General features: G+C 42.0%; 1 protein-coding gene across 1 annotated transcript in view; it reads right to left on the bottom strand.

Moving 5' to 3' along the window:
* LOC143209196 (uncharacterized) overlaps positions 1-16578 on the bottom strand; it is a 194934-nt gene that overhangs the window by 16386 nt on the left and 161970 nt on the right. The gene's annotated exons all lie outside the window — the stretch shown is intronic.

Here is a 16578-nt window from a genome sequence, read left to right as displayed (position 1 = left end):
TTGTATCACGCACATTTCGCGAGATTCCGGGCGCGAGTCGACAAGGTGTACGACGCCGAGGCTGTAGCTGAGGTTTCAAAGGTTTTTGCGGCCTTATCTCCCGACCGTTGGCAGAGAAGGCACGGGCTCGATGAAGAGAACAACCCTGCCACGGTTAGATGGATAGACACGATGCGAACGTACGTAGACATGTGAGGGTGCACTCGCTTAATTACACCGGAGGCCTCGTGGGATGCTGAGAGGTTGAAGCGACCTTACCCTCCCTCTTCCGTCCTTTCCGTTCTCCACCTTCGACCCGTTCGCCTACCCTCCCTCTCTCTCTCTCTCTCTCACTCTCCTCTCTTCGGTTCACTCCACCCCCGTTCCACAGCCATTCGCCGAGCCGATGTCATTCTCTCTCGCTTCATCTCTCTCTCCTCACGTGACGTCTGCAACCTACTCTCCAGACGTAACGCATCTCCGTACTGAGATTTCCAAACTGGCGCGTAGGTAAGCTGGTATTGCAACCCTCCTGGGGACCCGTGGCCGGTTGCAGTAGAATGCACTGTCTGCAGCGCCGAGGCGTTCTGCAAACGAACCGCAGCTCGTAATGGCGCACCAGAAGCTTACCGTTCCGATATCCTCCCGCGCCCCGAACACGATTCCCTTATTTCTCTGCGTGCGTTTAGCACGGTCGTTATCTCCCTCTCGATTTATCTAGCAGGATGGGTAATCGGCCTTCGCGTCATTTTTCATTTTGTTTCGGTCCTCAGTAATGTTCTTTGCCTGGGACACTGTCCTGGAAAATATCGGACCTCCATCACTTCGTTTAACACCGAGTCAGACTTGCGATGACGATTTCGAACAGAATCCACTCTTTGTATGTTAATAATTTACTTCAAATCGAAATAAGTGGGCGAAAATGCCAATTTCAGCGGTTCTAAACTATTTCAGCATTATTTTACGCTGTAAAGCGATAGTAAAGTAGGTCATTGAATTCGTCTTTACTCGCTGGTTACAATAATATATAATAAAAAAAAATACATAGTGGCATTGAAAACATTTAGGCGAATTTTTGTATTGAATCGTTGTGCGGCGGCCGCCAGCGATAACCGTGGCAAAACAATGGATCTCTCTTTGGCGTGTTGTATAGCTTACGATTCCAGCTTTCAATTTCGATAAAAATTAACAGTGTATAAAGTGTCATAATGTGTTTAAAGACTAGTTGAAATTCGGAGTAGAGATAAAATTACATGTTACCTATTATGGAGGTTTAAAAGGTTAATGAAACATAATGTATGGATAAAAGAAATTTTCAAATGTATCTTCATTCCTGGAAGATATCAATACATATTTTTTAAATAGCATTGTTAGATGCGGTACAACGCAATTAATTGTTCTCTTTAAAGAGAATTTGAAAGCCATAATACAGGATCACAAGAGTAGACGAAGTGAACTACATTTTCAGATACTATTAAATATATCATTATACAGAGTGTCCCAAAATTCCTTCAACAGTCGAAAATGGGAGATTCCTGAGATCATTTGAGGCAACATTTTCCTTTGCAAAAATGTTATTCGCGGCTTTGTTTAGGAGTTATTAACGAAAAACCACGGACCAATCAGAGCGCGACCTAGACGCGAGTTGCCACAGTCGGCCAATAGACAGTTGGCGCGCCGGGCCGACTGTGCCAACTAGCGCCTAGGTCGCGCTCTGATTGGTCCGTGGTTTTTCGTTAATAACTCCTAAACAAAGCCGCGGATAACATTTTTGCAAAGGAAAATGTTGCTTTAAATGATCTCAGGAATCTCCCATTTCCGACTGTTGAAGGAATTTTGAGACACCCTGTAGATTTTACAGGGTGTGGCCGGACGGTGCTACAGCCGAGCAGGGGGTGATACTACATGTAAAAATAAGTCGAAAAAAAGGAACAACATTTTTTTTATTTGACGCTTCGCTTTCGAGAAAATCGAGTTTGTAAATGCAGCGAATGTACGTGCTATTGCATAGGAATCGTCTGACCATGATCAACCAATTCTACTTTCTGCATATACTAAAGCACGCGAACCAGACGGAACTTTAAACTCGATTTTCTCGAAAACGAATCGTCAAACGAAATAATGTTATTCCTTTTTTTCGACTTATTTTTACATGTAGTATCACCCCCTTCTCGTTTATACCACCCGTCCGGCCACACCCTGTAATTTGCAATAATTTTTATATTTCCTGGATAGATGAACATTCTATTATCGAATTCATACATCTGGATCATTATCAAAATTGACTTTCGTCCAGCTAGATCGTGGGAATAGCTCACTGTGCGACGTTTGAAAAATTGTCATAGCATAACGGGGTCGAGGAACAATCGTCGGCCGCGATCATGAGGCTGTGCCCTAATCAAGGCGGTTCCCCGAACGCCGCAAATTAGTATCCGTTTGATTTGCCCATGGGAGTGTAAGGTAACTAGGCGATCGGCCGTTCGTCTCGGGTACTACACGCAAAAACGTCTTCCGGCCGGGGCGGTGGAAATGCGATCGTCATCTAATTGGAATTCGATACCCGGTAACGAGGGTTACAAACTTTTCCGTTTTCTGTCTGCCTCAGCCACCCCCGCACACACCCGCCCCCCCCCCCCGCCTTCTCCAAGGGGTTGTGTTCCACGAGGTTGGTTCTGGTGGGCGCGACCCCTCGAGTTAAGACGTCGCAACGGGGGCGGCAGGGGGTGGTTCACATGGGGGGATGAAAAATTGTTATCTTATTTATGGGCACGAGATTAGACCACGTAGAACGTTTCACGCCGCTAACAGGCGTCGGAATGATGAATGCTCGTGGAATCGAGAGTGTCACGCGGTCGTCCCGGTCAGCGAATCGTTAAGTCCGGCCGCCGGTACCTCGTTAATTAGCTAATTAACCCTCGCGCGTTCCTCAGGAATGGTTGACCCGTACGTCGGACCCGTGGTTTAGCGTGTTCCAGTCTAATTACGGTCCATCCGAATTTTCGGGATCTTTCTGGCGATGTTCTTTCAACTTCAGACTTTTCTCCTTCAATAATTCCTTCTTTTTGCAATGTTCATTCATAAGGAAAGTGGCATAAAAGAGCCATTTGGAAATTACCTAAAAGTGCCAATTTTGTTTATTGTGTATCACCAACTTAGAAATGTAAAATAATTTGTTGTTATTTAGATACCGGGTTAATTGTCACGTGCAGTAGTTGTAAAAAAGAAAAGTACAGCACAATTTATATATTTATTATTGTACTTGTTTTAGAAATATATTTTCAGTTGTGTCACTTTTCTTATGAATGAACGATGTCCTGGAAGGATGTTAAAATTGTTGAAATTTTCTGCGTTTTTCAATGCAAAATTTAAAATATAAAAATTGTGAGCATTGTGCAGTATGCTACTAAGGGAAATTGGAAATTGGAATTTGCTCGGATGGAATATACGAAAAGGAGTCATTCCACCAAGAACGACTGATTCTGAAAATAATAATTTTAACGAATGAAATTGGAAGGTTTTACTGATTATGGTAATCTGTTTAAAGAACGTTATTATTCACGTTAATTCACATGTTTCGTTCATTAGTCTAATTCTCGGTAATCTTCGATCTTAGAACAGAAAAACGACGTTATCTGCGAGATTGTAAACGACGTGTTTGGTACTTTTTGTCACGCAGAGGAGCTTTTGCGCAAATGAGATTGACAGATTTCTAGCGACAAGCCCTTTCTCACACTTATTTCATACATACGTGCCTTCATACGACACATTGATGCATTAATTAACCCGTTATGAACATTGCTGAAGCTTCCGGAACTGTGGAAACCATACTGTGAAGTTTTAATTAGCCAACAGTGTTCATTAACAATGCTTGCAATCGCGAAAGAAGAAATTCCATTTTAGCAAATAAGTATTTAACGAAAAAGGGTTTGTACACACAGCCAGACAAGCTGGCAACGAATGTGTTAAATAATACGTGTCGACCTCATAGAAAGTTTGGAAAAGCTGAGGTCATTGTTTGATATTCGATATTCGTTCTATTTCGACTTACTTAGATTTTCTTGTAGAATCACCCCCTTTTTGGTTGTACCATCAATTATCGATCGTCCCGTATATTCAACGAAGTGAATTTATTGAATAATTTTCCTGTAATGCATTTTTGCAGTGTCAATAAATTTTTACTGAAAATTTTAACAGGTGTTCGTCGACCTAACCCAGATCTTTGGTAGAAGTGTTGGTAAGCGTTTCATTTGATACAGCTGGATGTCGATATTCGTTCTATCTCGACTAACATTTTCTTGTAGAATCACTCCCTTTTTGGTGGTACCATCAATTACCGACCATTCCGTATATTCAACGAAGTAAGTTTATTGAATAATTGTCCTGTAATGCATTTTCGCAGTGTCAATCAATTTTTACTGAAAATTTTAAATGATGTCCTTCGAGCTAACCCAGATCATTGGTAGAAATGGCGTTGATAAGCTATTTATCTGATACAGTTGGACGTCGAAGTACGCGAGGACGATAATGTATGTAACAGATTGATAGAAAAAGGGTTGAAGAAGGTACGGTGAGCACCGATTGGTCGAACGAGGTTGTTTTCGGATGCTGCTCATGCACTGGTTTACGCCCCCGTAGCTGTGATCTGTTTGGTACACGAAACGAGCGTAATTCGACACAGAATATCAAAGTCAGAGCGCAGGCTCTCAGGAGGTTTCGAAAGCCACGATATGTAGCCCGCGACTCCGGAAGGAAGGTAGGTACACCGGAGAGAGGATGCCTGGAAGATCGTGGATGCAGCACTGGGAGCGGTGGTAGACGCTATGGATGCCACGGAGCCGAAGGATGCACTCCAATGGGCCCAGCGACAAAGAGCGAGATCAGTGTGACTCTCAGACCTCCCCTGGGCTCTGAACGACGCTCCCACATGGTTCTCACCTTGCTACGGCAAATAGCATAGATGCAACTTTCAAACAAGCTTCTTACAAAGAAAAAACTATCGATCCCAACTACTTTCCCGTATGTTTACACACCGGGCCATCTAATCGAATACTGTCGCACGTTCCGCGCTGCCGAAATAGAAAATTCACGCATTCTGCAGCCACGGCTGCGGTGCTCATGTTTGTTTCTATCTTTCCCGAAAACACAAGCTCCGAAGCTAAACGAGATCCCCAATAAATTCGTTCACTTTTTATTGTGCGTATATACAAAATAATGGTCGCTATCTACTAAGTTAATTGTAATGTTGAATAGTGACCAATAGTAAAATAGTCAAATAAGTGAAATTAATTTCAATGAAATCGATTTATTTAGCCTTTAACAAAAATGTGTTCTGTCTCGAATAAAATATAGATTCGACCAACATATTTAATCCTTAATAAATTCGATTTTGAAGAAATTCACGGAATCAGTTGATTTATCTTCAATGAATTAATTGAATGGAAATATTTATGTAACCGTTAATAAATATAACATTGACTGAAATGTTAATTGGGTGAATTCTACCGAATCCAGTACAGCAAAGTATCGAATTGAACAAACCCCGTACCCCACATTTCATATTCTCCACCAACCACGAACGTTCATTGAAATAATAAGCTCGGAAGACGCTGGTAACGTCGTTGATAACGTCAAAACCAGCAGCCCAGAAGGCAAAGGCTTTTCACAGAAATTGTCTGCGGTGTTTCTAATAAATCGCAACGCGAGGCAACGCGAAGGACAAGCTTTCTTGATCGGCGATTTAACACGTCGCGAGTTATTCGAATTCTATCGGATCAGGCGTATAACGAGATTTATTCATCCGTCTGATATGCTCCTCGAGACACTATAGGAGCCTGTATTGACAGTCACTGGGGGTTCGAATAAGTGGTATTCTCCGTGGCTGACTTCGGCCGATGGGGGTGCGACTGAGGAGAGTTTACGTCGACAGTGCACGGTAAACCCCCGGAATTGTGGCTCTCCCCTTGCGCCTCCAGAGACTCCGGCACCGAGTATTGAAAATTACATCTTACTCTGCCGTGAACCACCCCTGCAACTCTTCAACGAATCAACTGTACCCCTACACCCCCACAACACCCACTCCCGAGCGTAACGCTATGCGCAACCGTTGCATCGATGCGTTTGTAATCGGCCAGAATCGGTCGTCGATTGCAACCGGTTCTCAGTGCACTGCGCACCGTCGAAAACGTCCGCTGTTTCTGATCGTCGAGCTGCGTCCTTGACGAGAATGCAATATGGCTACTAGACTGCAGATCTTTGTGCACGTTGACTCCGCACAGAGAAAAAAATGCCCAATCCAGCTGGACAAAAGTCTTGTGAAGAATTTATATAGCATCTTTTCATTTCATGCTTGAAATTTTATTGTTAAAATATATATTTGTTATTATTAGACTGCGGATCTTTATGCATTTATGAGGAAATTGGTTGGGTAAAATATGAAACAGCAAGAGATTAACAAAATTCAAGAATGTTGTATTGTTACTTTTAATATAACAAACTCTTTATGGGACGAAATCAATTTTTATGTTATTCCTGCTTCCCCCACAATCAATGCTAAACATTTTTATTTTGCATAAAGATCGGCAGTCTGGTTATTAAAATCTATGTAACATAAAAATCTTTCTGTTATTTACAAATTTATTTTTCTCCAGGAAATAATTAAATGGTACATTTAGTTTAATAATTGCTATCGGGATATTTTGAATCATCAGCACTCGACCTGTTCTCAGTGTCACTAGTGTCACTAGCGTTAGATTCGCCAGGACACGTCAACAAGGAAAGCGCACCGGTTAGTAGCTGCGAAGTGGGTATTTTCCTTTTTCGCTTGCAACTATTTACAAGAGGATCTGATGTTCCCTGAACAACTGCTTCCGAGAGATTGCATACGTGTGTCTTTTTATACTTTTTCAGTCAGGGGCAAGCTATTGCAGGTAATTTTTCTTTAGCACGACAGAGTAGTTCGTGTAGATTACGAATAAAAAAAACATTAACTTTTCAGCTTGTTGGAGTCCAAGTATAAGCTTAATTTTTAATTGCTAGTTAATTTATAAATTTATATTCTGTCTGTAATTTTTATTCGAAACAAAAAAGTACATAATGGTTTCTCATTATGCTATACACTTCACAAGGTTCGTATCTGACTGTACTTCGCATCTCCATGCACCCTGTGAGTCAATAAAATTGCATTCTGAGTTTATTATTGTAAAGACAATTGCACGAAGTTTAACCATATCTTATTATTCCTATAATTGAATAGGTACCGGTTGCTTTCACTGCAGGTTGAAATAATTGTTTGAAGTGAGTCAAACAAATGCACGGGATCGGTATAAATCTATAAACGTCTCGGAGAAATGTACAGCAGGCAAGGGTTGCCCGGTGGCGTCAAAGTACAACACAATCGGAATGAAACCACGAAAATACGGTCGCAAAATCACTTAGGTTTATTGGACCGGAAAAGAAACGGCGGTGCATTTGCCGAGGTAATCGTATATAAAATCTATATGTCACCCGTATACGGACCTATACCGTGAAGTTTATGCGTTATAAAAGAGGGTCGCCCGATGCCGATGCCGATACCACGCAGAGGAAAAGAGAGAGAGGGAGATAGAGAGAGAGGAAAGAGAAGAGCCAGAAGGAATGTCAGAAAAGTAAAAGAAGGAGGAGGTGAGTTTAACAAATATTGAAGACTTGGAAACGTCAACTCATCCCGCGCCTCCCTTCGTCGCGGTACGGAACGAAAGTTCGGAGTTTAAACTTGTCTAAATGTTTATACTTTTCCCTCGCCTCGATATTTTCCGCGAGACCCACCTTAACTCCTCTCTCTGCCACGGTCCAACACCGTTTCCCCGCCCCAGCTTTCGTCTTCTCAAAGGGACATTCTCGCCCACTTTCTTTTTAATATTTTCCAATCTATTTTTCATATTCTTTGCCATTTGTTCCCTCGCGTAACTGTGGGACACGCAATCCCTTTTCGATTACTGTTTGAAGTGTTGCAATATCTATTAGTTTTCTCAATTTAGAGCAATTCGTCTTCATTCTTTCGGATATTTTATAATTTATTTTCCATCTTCTTCTTTCTCTTTCTCTTCGCTCAAAGTTGTTTCACGCTGCGTAATTCTAGACAATTTCTGATCTTCGCTACATCGATTACGTCACGAAGAAAGAAATTCATTGAATCCAGTCTTCCCAATAAAAAATTCTAAAAACCGATGTTTGGGTACGATTCAACTGCTACTTAGGAGAAAAGCAGCACAACTACCCTCTACCATTATGAAAATGAACGAACGATATTTTCCGAATTGATCGAACAGTATCGCCGTTTCCACAGCGACAAATCAAAAGTCGCGTTTTTCAAGTTTCGTCACTCTTGTGTGAGGATGCGGTATGGAAAGCAGCAGGGATACATACCCTAACTCCTCGGCAGACGTTAGAAGATCCCGGTCGCCGTCAACATGGTAGACAGGCTTGCTGTTGACGTTTCTTCGTGGCGTGATGAAGAGAACATCGGCGACGTAACTGGAACAGCCTAGAAGTGGTCGGAATCATCCGAAGTCCAAAGCGAGCGAAGAGCGAGAGGGTCGTAGAGTTGGTAATTGGCAATATGAGTGGCTGGATCCTGCAGGATGTCGGGTCAGTCGCACGCCCCTGGGAGCACCCCCTTTTCTGGGGTGGCAGCGGTCCGCCACTCTTCCCACCCCAGCCACCCACCTCCGGTTCCGACGACGGGGGTCGGCTGGAAGCAGGAATCAAATTGAGTTTCATACTCGCAGGGACTCTCACCCTGTGTACTGTCCGTAAGCTCGTGCATTCCAGTATTGCTTTGCTTCCCCGATTTCAGCATCGGCTTTAATCCCGGTCATCTGCATCGATCTTTACGTTATCCATTCTACCGCTAGCTGCAACCGAGCTAGATAGCCACCTAGAACCCCTAGACCCTGTTGAATTGTCCTTAAACTGGCAATTGATATGCTTCTCCTATTTTAACATCGATTGCCTTTCTCTCTCTCTCTTTAGCTTTAATCCTGGTCATCTGCATCGATCTTTACGTTATCCATTCTACCGCTAGCTGCAACCGAGCTAGATAGCCACCTAGAACTCCTAGACCCTGTTGAATTGTCCTTAAACTGGCAATTGATATGCTTCCCCTATTTCAACATCGATTGCCTTTCTCTCTCTCTCTCTTTAGCTTTAATCCTGGTCATCTGCATCGATCTTTACGTTATCCATTTTAGCGTTAGCTGCAACCGAGCTAGATCACCGCCTAGAATCCCTAGACCCTGTTGAATTGTCCTTAAACTGGCAATTGATATGCTTCTCCTATTTTAACATCGATTGCCTTTCTCCCTCTCTCTCTTTAGCTTTAATCCTGGTCATCTGCATCGATCTTTACGTTATCCATTTTAGCGTTAGCTGCAACCGAGCTAGATCACCGCCTAGAATCCCTAGACCCTGTTGAATTGTCCTTAAACTGGCAATTGATATGCTTCTCCTATTTTAACATCGATTGCCTTTCTCCCTCTCTCTTTAGCTTTAATCCTGGTCATCTGCATCGATTTTTTAATATTACTCATTCTAGGCTTAGCGAACCCACCTAGAGTCCACTATCTTGTCCTTGAAGTGGCAAATACTTTGTTTGCTCCCTCAATATTATTCATTCTAGTGCTAACTAAACCCTAACTGCACTCACTTAGAACCACCTAGAACCTGCTGTTTTCTCCTTGAACTACCAATTACTTTGCGTTACTCCTCTCTTTGGCTCTAATCCTGGTGATTTGCATCGCTGCTTCAATATTATTCATTCTAGCTCTAGCTGAACCCTAACTGCACTCACTTAGAACCTGCTGTCTGTCCTCGAACCAGCAATTGATCAGAGGTTCCTGTTTTCAAGCTCCTATAACAAGGTTAGCTTTTCAGATTTGGAGATGCACGGAGTCTTCCACCTAGCTTGAGTATCTTTAATATCAAATGACACTCACAGTTTACAAAATTCATAGAACCTAACGAACTGAAATTCGTCTTGTCCATTGAAAATAAGCGATGAGACGTATGATCTAGGGTGACGAGTCGAGGCGTAAGTAAGGACAACAGTTTACGGAAGACATTGATAGTCAGCGTTATCCATTTGTACGGTTGAATCGAGATGAAGTGGTTGACGGGGGTCGAAAGGGGGGGAGGAAGAGGTCGGTTGTGTGGCGGCGTCTGGACCGCGGATAATAGGAAGCTGCCGGGGTATCTCTGCTAATCACGTTAAGTCTGGCAGACCGCTTTGTGCCCCGCGAACGAGCCACCGGCCAAAATTCCCAAGTCCGAAACTCATGACCAACACACGGACGCAATCCTCTCTCCCAACTCCTCATCCCCTGTTCCCTGTCTCTCTCCAATTACTCCCGATGCTCGAGCCGTGCCGTGCCGGCAGCCGCGCCGCCAGAGCGAAACTGAAATTCAACCTCTTCCACTTTGTTTTTATCGTGCGGTGCCTGTGTAACTGAGGGTGGAACACTTGGAAACCAATCAGCCCAATAAACTCCTCTGTAATCTTGAAACGCGGTTAACTGCGGTACACACGCCTGCTTTGCCGGATAAACCCGACACTGAACGAAACTTTCGCGCAACGTTATGCCTGTCGAAATATTTACAGAAGGATCCATTGAAATAACAAATGGAAAATTAGGATGTTCATCTTGATGCACTGTATGCAAAATTAACTTTTGAGGGACTGTTCTGGTGTAAGCATTTCTATGTCTTTCTGTGGATTATTTTACAAGACACAGTAATTAGTCCTGCTATAGTTTTAAATTGCGCCAACTCGTTTTGTCTCATAAATGCAATAAACATGAACGCGTAGGTAACGCAGAACTGCATTAGGTCTGGGTTAGATCTTGAGTACATAATCACCAACGTATAGGCGATGCAATTATCTTGGCAGGTCTGAATTAGGTGCTTAGCACACAATCACCGACGTGCCGGTGATGCAATTATCTCTTCCCAGGTTTAGAAATTCATTTTCATACTGATAGGGGAGAGTCGCCGAGTTTGGATCAGCTTCTAGATTCTAGATTAATCGTATCTTGTTCTCTGATTACGGTATTAATTGATTATAAATTCTATTTTCAATCTAGTTTAACTGTGTACCTTGTATAACATGAGTATTTGCATTGTTAATCGTGATATTAACTGACTACACAAATTAGGAATTATAAGTCTGGTCCAATCTAGGTGTTACTTTCGATTCGGCTACCTTTTCTATAATATATTGAGTTCAACTTTGCCGTCTTGTATTTGTTTTATTCCGCGAAATACCAAAGATGGAAGCTTCGAGGCTTGATATCCAGGAAATCTGTAGCAATAGAAAATGCATATTAAGTGAAAGGAACGGAGACACGAGGATTCTTGACTTACAGCGTCCAGCGATAGCAGCGTGTCATCGCTTCAGACGAGGTTCGCGACTTGCGAATCTCATTAAAGTCATTGGTGCGTGCTTTTCGGATTCCGAGGTTCGTGCTGGCGTCCGACGACTCCATTAAGATGACCATGTCCCCGTGATATTGCTCAGACATCAAGCTATCGCCATACCTACATCGTGGTGCTCACTTGGTTCGCTAAGTTTTTACGGGGAGGCAGATTATGAGATACGCACACCCCATGGAACATAGACTAATAGTTCAGATCCATCAAATTCATCAGACCCCGCTGAAAAGATTTCTAAAAGACAAAATCTGATCTCGAAATTCTACTGGAATCGAAATGATACTGGAAAATTCATTTTGGGAAAAGTTATTAAATATTTCCATGATTCAGATAAAAACTCGTGTACTAATTAAACATATTTGTATGATAACTAAAGTTGTATACGTCTCATTAGACTGTGGATATCTCTGCATTTCTGCAAAACCATAAGAGATATTGCTACCACTCTAAGTTTTTCGACAAAAATATAAAATCGCATAAAGTTCTGCAGTTACAAATTGTTCAGACAACGTAAACGAAATTGCATAGACGATACGCTTTATTTTCCCCATGCAACCGAATGGACATAAAAGAAGACGCATAATTTAGCATATTGAATATACAACGCGCAGACACGGAGCAAGATTGAAAAATCGAAAAAGTAGAGAGAATCATCGGAGAAAATATAATTCTCCGTAGAACGCAAGGGAACACTTGTTAATCTAGTTTTTCAGCACATTCCCTTCAGTATTCTTTGCTTTCTGCTTCTCGATTATATGGAAAGCAAATTTGAATAATGTCTTTTATCGAGCCCCGTCTTATCCGCTTGGTAGACAAGAAGGTTTGTGCGGGTATTTATCGTAAATATTCCAAGTGGTTTCCCTCCCGTGGGACACCGTATCGTTGTAGAAGTCTCGACATTAAGAGGAGTGTGTTCTGCTCAAGATTTCGTTATGTATCAGAGCGCGGGGCGATTAAAAAGTTTTCGGAACAATCGCGATGGAAGTGTTATAATCGTAAACACAGGACGAACTCTGACTTTCGCTGAAAATCGATATATGAACATGCTTCGCTCTTTTATTATACTTCAATCACTTCATACATGTATTTTTGAATAAATTCGAGTCTTCATCAATTTATTCGAAGATACACCGGAAACAGAAACTAAGGGAATGTACAAACTAATGTGAAGCAAAGCAGACATTGTCGATTGTTGCTCAAGGCCAAAGTGAATACAGTAAAACCATTATTTCATGATAGGACTATGACCAGGGATTTGCGCAAAGCTGAAAGTCTTCAGTTCCGGGATTATTCGTTGGGATGGCAGTTTGACCCAATACACAAACGACGTAGCTCGCTGTCCGACGAGTTCTAGAAGTGCTGGAGTGCTCCTCTAGTTAGCAGAGGGTGAGAAGTTGCGGATTTCCGGGGCGCTGCGGGGCGGGGCGAAGAGATTCGCTGGAACGTGTTTACTCCCGGCGAAACTAATTGCGCGTGCACGATTTTATTAAATTTGTCCACAACGTTAGCTCGTTTGCATTCGTTAATGAGTTTTCGGTCTGGCAGTCCGAGCCAGGGAGGTAACGAGGTTGGGACGAGCAAAAAGGGGCGGGGATGCTAGAACATGCGAATGGTCAGGCGGGTAAGCGGAGTGTACCCGTTTGGTTTTTGCCTGAATTTGCATACTTCTCGTGGCAGGTTAATTCCTGGGGTCTGAAAAATCGTACTCTTTCTCTCTCTCTCTCTCTTTCCCACCTCTCGCTCTCTCAGTTTTTTGTATTTTTTATTCCCACCTTCGTGAATGACATTCGACTGTCCTGGTAGACCTTTATATCGCGCATACATATAAGTACACGGAGATCGCGATAGACCACCGTAGATCACTCTGTGGTCTGGCATCTCAAGGGTCGCATTATCCCCACACCCAAGGGGTAGCAACCCTTTTTGTCGGGTTTTCTTCTACAAATTACGCTCTACATCCTAGTGTCTGGAGCGTGAAAGAATTTAGTCGACCTCGTGGAAAAAGGATGGGCACCTAAGCGATGCTTCTCTGGACCGAAGGAGGCCGCATCCTTGCGGTGTTTCTCCTGTTTTACATCCTACTGATTTAATAGTCGTTCTGAACGCCATTGCATTTATGTATGAGTATGCGCTGTCGATATACTTCGTAATATACACACACACCGACGTGCGAAATTAGGGGATCGGTAAATTTCATATATAACAATTATTACAACTTTGTTCAAAAGATAAAGGATTACCCAAAAGTACTTTTAGGACGTTGAATGAGAATATTTGTCAGACGCCATGTTCGCTTCTTGTCGCTTTCTTGTATTTCTAACCTACAATGATAGACAATTTTAACAATGGAGTCTTATACGATTGAAGAGCGTGTTAAAGATATTAAAATTTATTTTGCAAATCAGCGTTCAATAAAACATACCCATAGTAAATTACGTGATTTTGTTCGGCATACATAATCGTCCATCAGAGCAAAAAATTCGAAATTTTGTTAAAAAATTGGATGAAACTGGATCTGTTCATGATAAACCAAAGTCTGCCAGACGAAAAACAGCTCGTTCGAATGAAATCATTGCTGCTGTTCGTGAAAGTGTTGCTATAATGACCCATCAACATCAATTCCACGTCTTTCACACATAATTGTCATAGATGATACTTGATGATACGCGATTTTGTTCACGGTAGACACAGTTCGAGAAGACCGAGCTGCAAAATAGTGTAAGCCGTAGATTTTCTCACCCGGTCACAGTAGAGGGGTCGGTGAGGACCCTCGGAAGTAGAGTGAACATTAAGCGGTCCAATTTTTCGCGTGGCCACTGGCATGCGGCAGGGGTTGCGCATTATTGCATTGTCCAGTTTGATAGAATCCCAAAATCCTTCAGGTCCTGCGACGGGGCCACGCGAGGTGCCTAGCAATGCGCGTTGCGGCCATTTTCCCCAGGGCACATGGTAACCCATCAAACTTTTAGCCGGACATTCCCCACCCAATCCTCCTTCGCGCTATTCTTCTTCTTTCGGTGGAGAACGTGCCAGAAGCCCGGCTTCTCGCCGGCATCCGTGAGAGGGGTTTACCGTGATGAATATTGCAGGGGGCGCTTATTGTTTCCACTCACAAATCATCCGCCGATGTCTCGCGGGGGGCGGGCCGCAATGTTTTATTCTCCTCTGGTCGACAGGGTCGACACTCGAACACATCTCGTCCGGCTTCTTCCGTCTCACACGAGTCCCTCAGCCGTTTCTTTGTACCCGAAAGTGGTGTTCGCCTAACGCCAGACTTATCGATAACGCTTTGCGAACGAATGCCCGCCCACGCTCTGGACCCTTCTACGGAATTTCGGAAGAGACAAACGTTCGCTTCAAACGCCCTATCTCGTCAAAAATCAATTTCTTACAATATTTAACATCAAATTCGATAGAAGTTGTAAATATTCTACGGAAGTTTAGAAGCTGTAGATTATAAATGTTAAAAAACGTCAGTGTCCACAAGGTACATTAACAGGAATCTTGTACAATGTTATACTATTTTCACAAGCACGTAAAAATCGTAGAAAATATAAAATTGTAAATAAAAATCATATTTTCAATCGTTGACAAAAGTTACTTGCTCATTCAGATGAAACCCTGTTCCAAATTGGCGCATCTTGAATATTCACGTTAGGCATTAAATTTTTATAAAAGGATCGATTTAATTGTTGTTTTACCTGCTTCGTTTTTGTATAGAGGAATACATGTTTAAAGCTCGTGTATCGCTTGTCCGCAAGAAAGTAAGTGGCTAGCACAGTATACCCTGGTTCTTTACGAGGGAAGCTAAATGGTAGTCGGGCGAGGAGCATGAACTTCTTTCTTTGCCAACCTCGAACACCCTCGTCCCAATTCCGCAACAATAATTTTGCAAATAGCCGGCGGAAGCCGCTGCTAAATAATGAAGCATCCTGTCGTCCGGGAAGATTCAATTTGCAGCACCAACGTATGGGATGAACCAAGGTATATTCCGCCGGAAGAGAAGACGCGTGGTGAACTTACTTTAACTCCGGGGGAAAAAATATCTATCTCTACTCGCGTGTTCATCATCCCGTTCGGGAACTTCCGGAAGATAGGAATGATCGTACATAACTCGATGCAATGCACAATTTAGATTTTAATTGAGTTATTCCTCCTGTTATTCCGGTAAATGTAAATAATACGTGTTTTTATATGTATGTATATTTGGTTTTCTTCCTTTATTTATTTAAGTCGTATGTTTTAGTTGAAAACAGTGCTATATTTAATATAATTGGTAAACAAAATTGTTTAAAATAAATAGCAGTCAAGGAACTGTCATTTGAAGTAAATTTCAAATGAAATACTTCAAATAGAAGAGACTTGTTGGCAACAAGATTGAAACATAATTCGGAGTGCAAAGTGTGAACATAACAAATACGGTGCAATACATATAGCAAAGAATATTCTTCAAGTGAGGTAGAAATGCATTTTTTAATGCTGTTTATTATCCATTCAAAATTGCTGTTTTTTATGTCAATTATCATAATTTAAACATTTTTAAGCGACTGTCTCGAGCTCTTCAAAATTGAAACAAAATATGCCACTCAATTCTAGGTTTTTTCATCGAGTTCATGGAACATTCAGCAAATAATTTAAATTGCATAGAATTTCTTAGGAGTGTTATATTTCTTTTTATAGATCAATGTCTAAGGTAAAAAAATTAAGTTAAAATTGCATTTTGAAATCGACGTTTAATGGTTTCCGAGATATTTGATCAAATAAATTTTCAACCCCATTTTTGGGGCAGCTAATTGCATAATTGAAATTGCATTTTAAAATCGACGTTTAATGATTTCGGAGATATTTGATCAAACAAATTTTCAACCCCATTTCTGGGGCAGTTTTCACCCCTTCAGCCTAGACGATGATAAAGACGTGTGGAAAGTTTTTACGCGGTCTTTGCAATTTTATAAAGCTTATAAAAATGTTACTATCGTTTATTGTATAACTAATGTTCCTGGTAAGCAAGGAAAGTATTGAACTAAACATTAATTTTAAGGGATGTAGCTGTTTTACATCGCATTGTAAAGGGTCGAACGCTTCGATAAGATATTCAAACGCAATATTCAAATGCTGACCGTAACCCGCAAACTA

The sequence above is a fragment of the Lasioglossum baleicum genome, chromosome 5 (genome assembly GCF_051020765.1).
Source record: "Lasioglossum baleicum chromosome 5, iyLasBale1, whole genome shotgun sequence".
Lineage (NCBI taxonomy): Eukaryota > Metazoa > Arthropoda > Insecta > Hymenoptera > Halictidae > Lasioglossum > Lasioglossum baleicum.
This window is presented reverse-complemented; position numbering and strand designations above follow the sequence as displayed.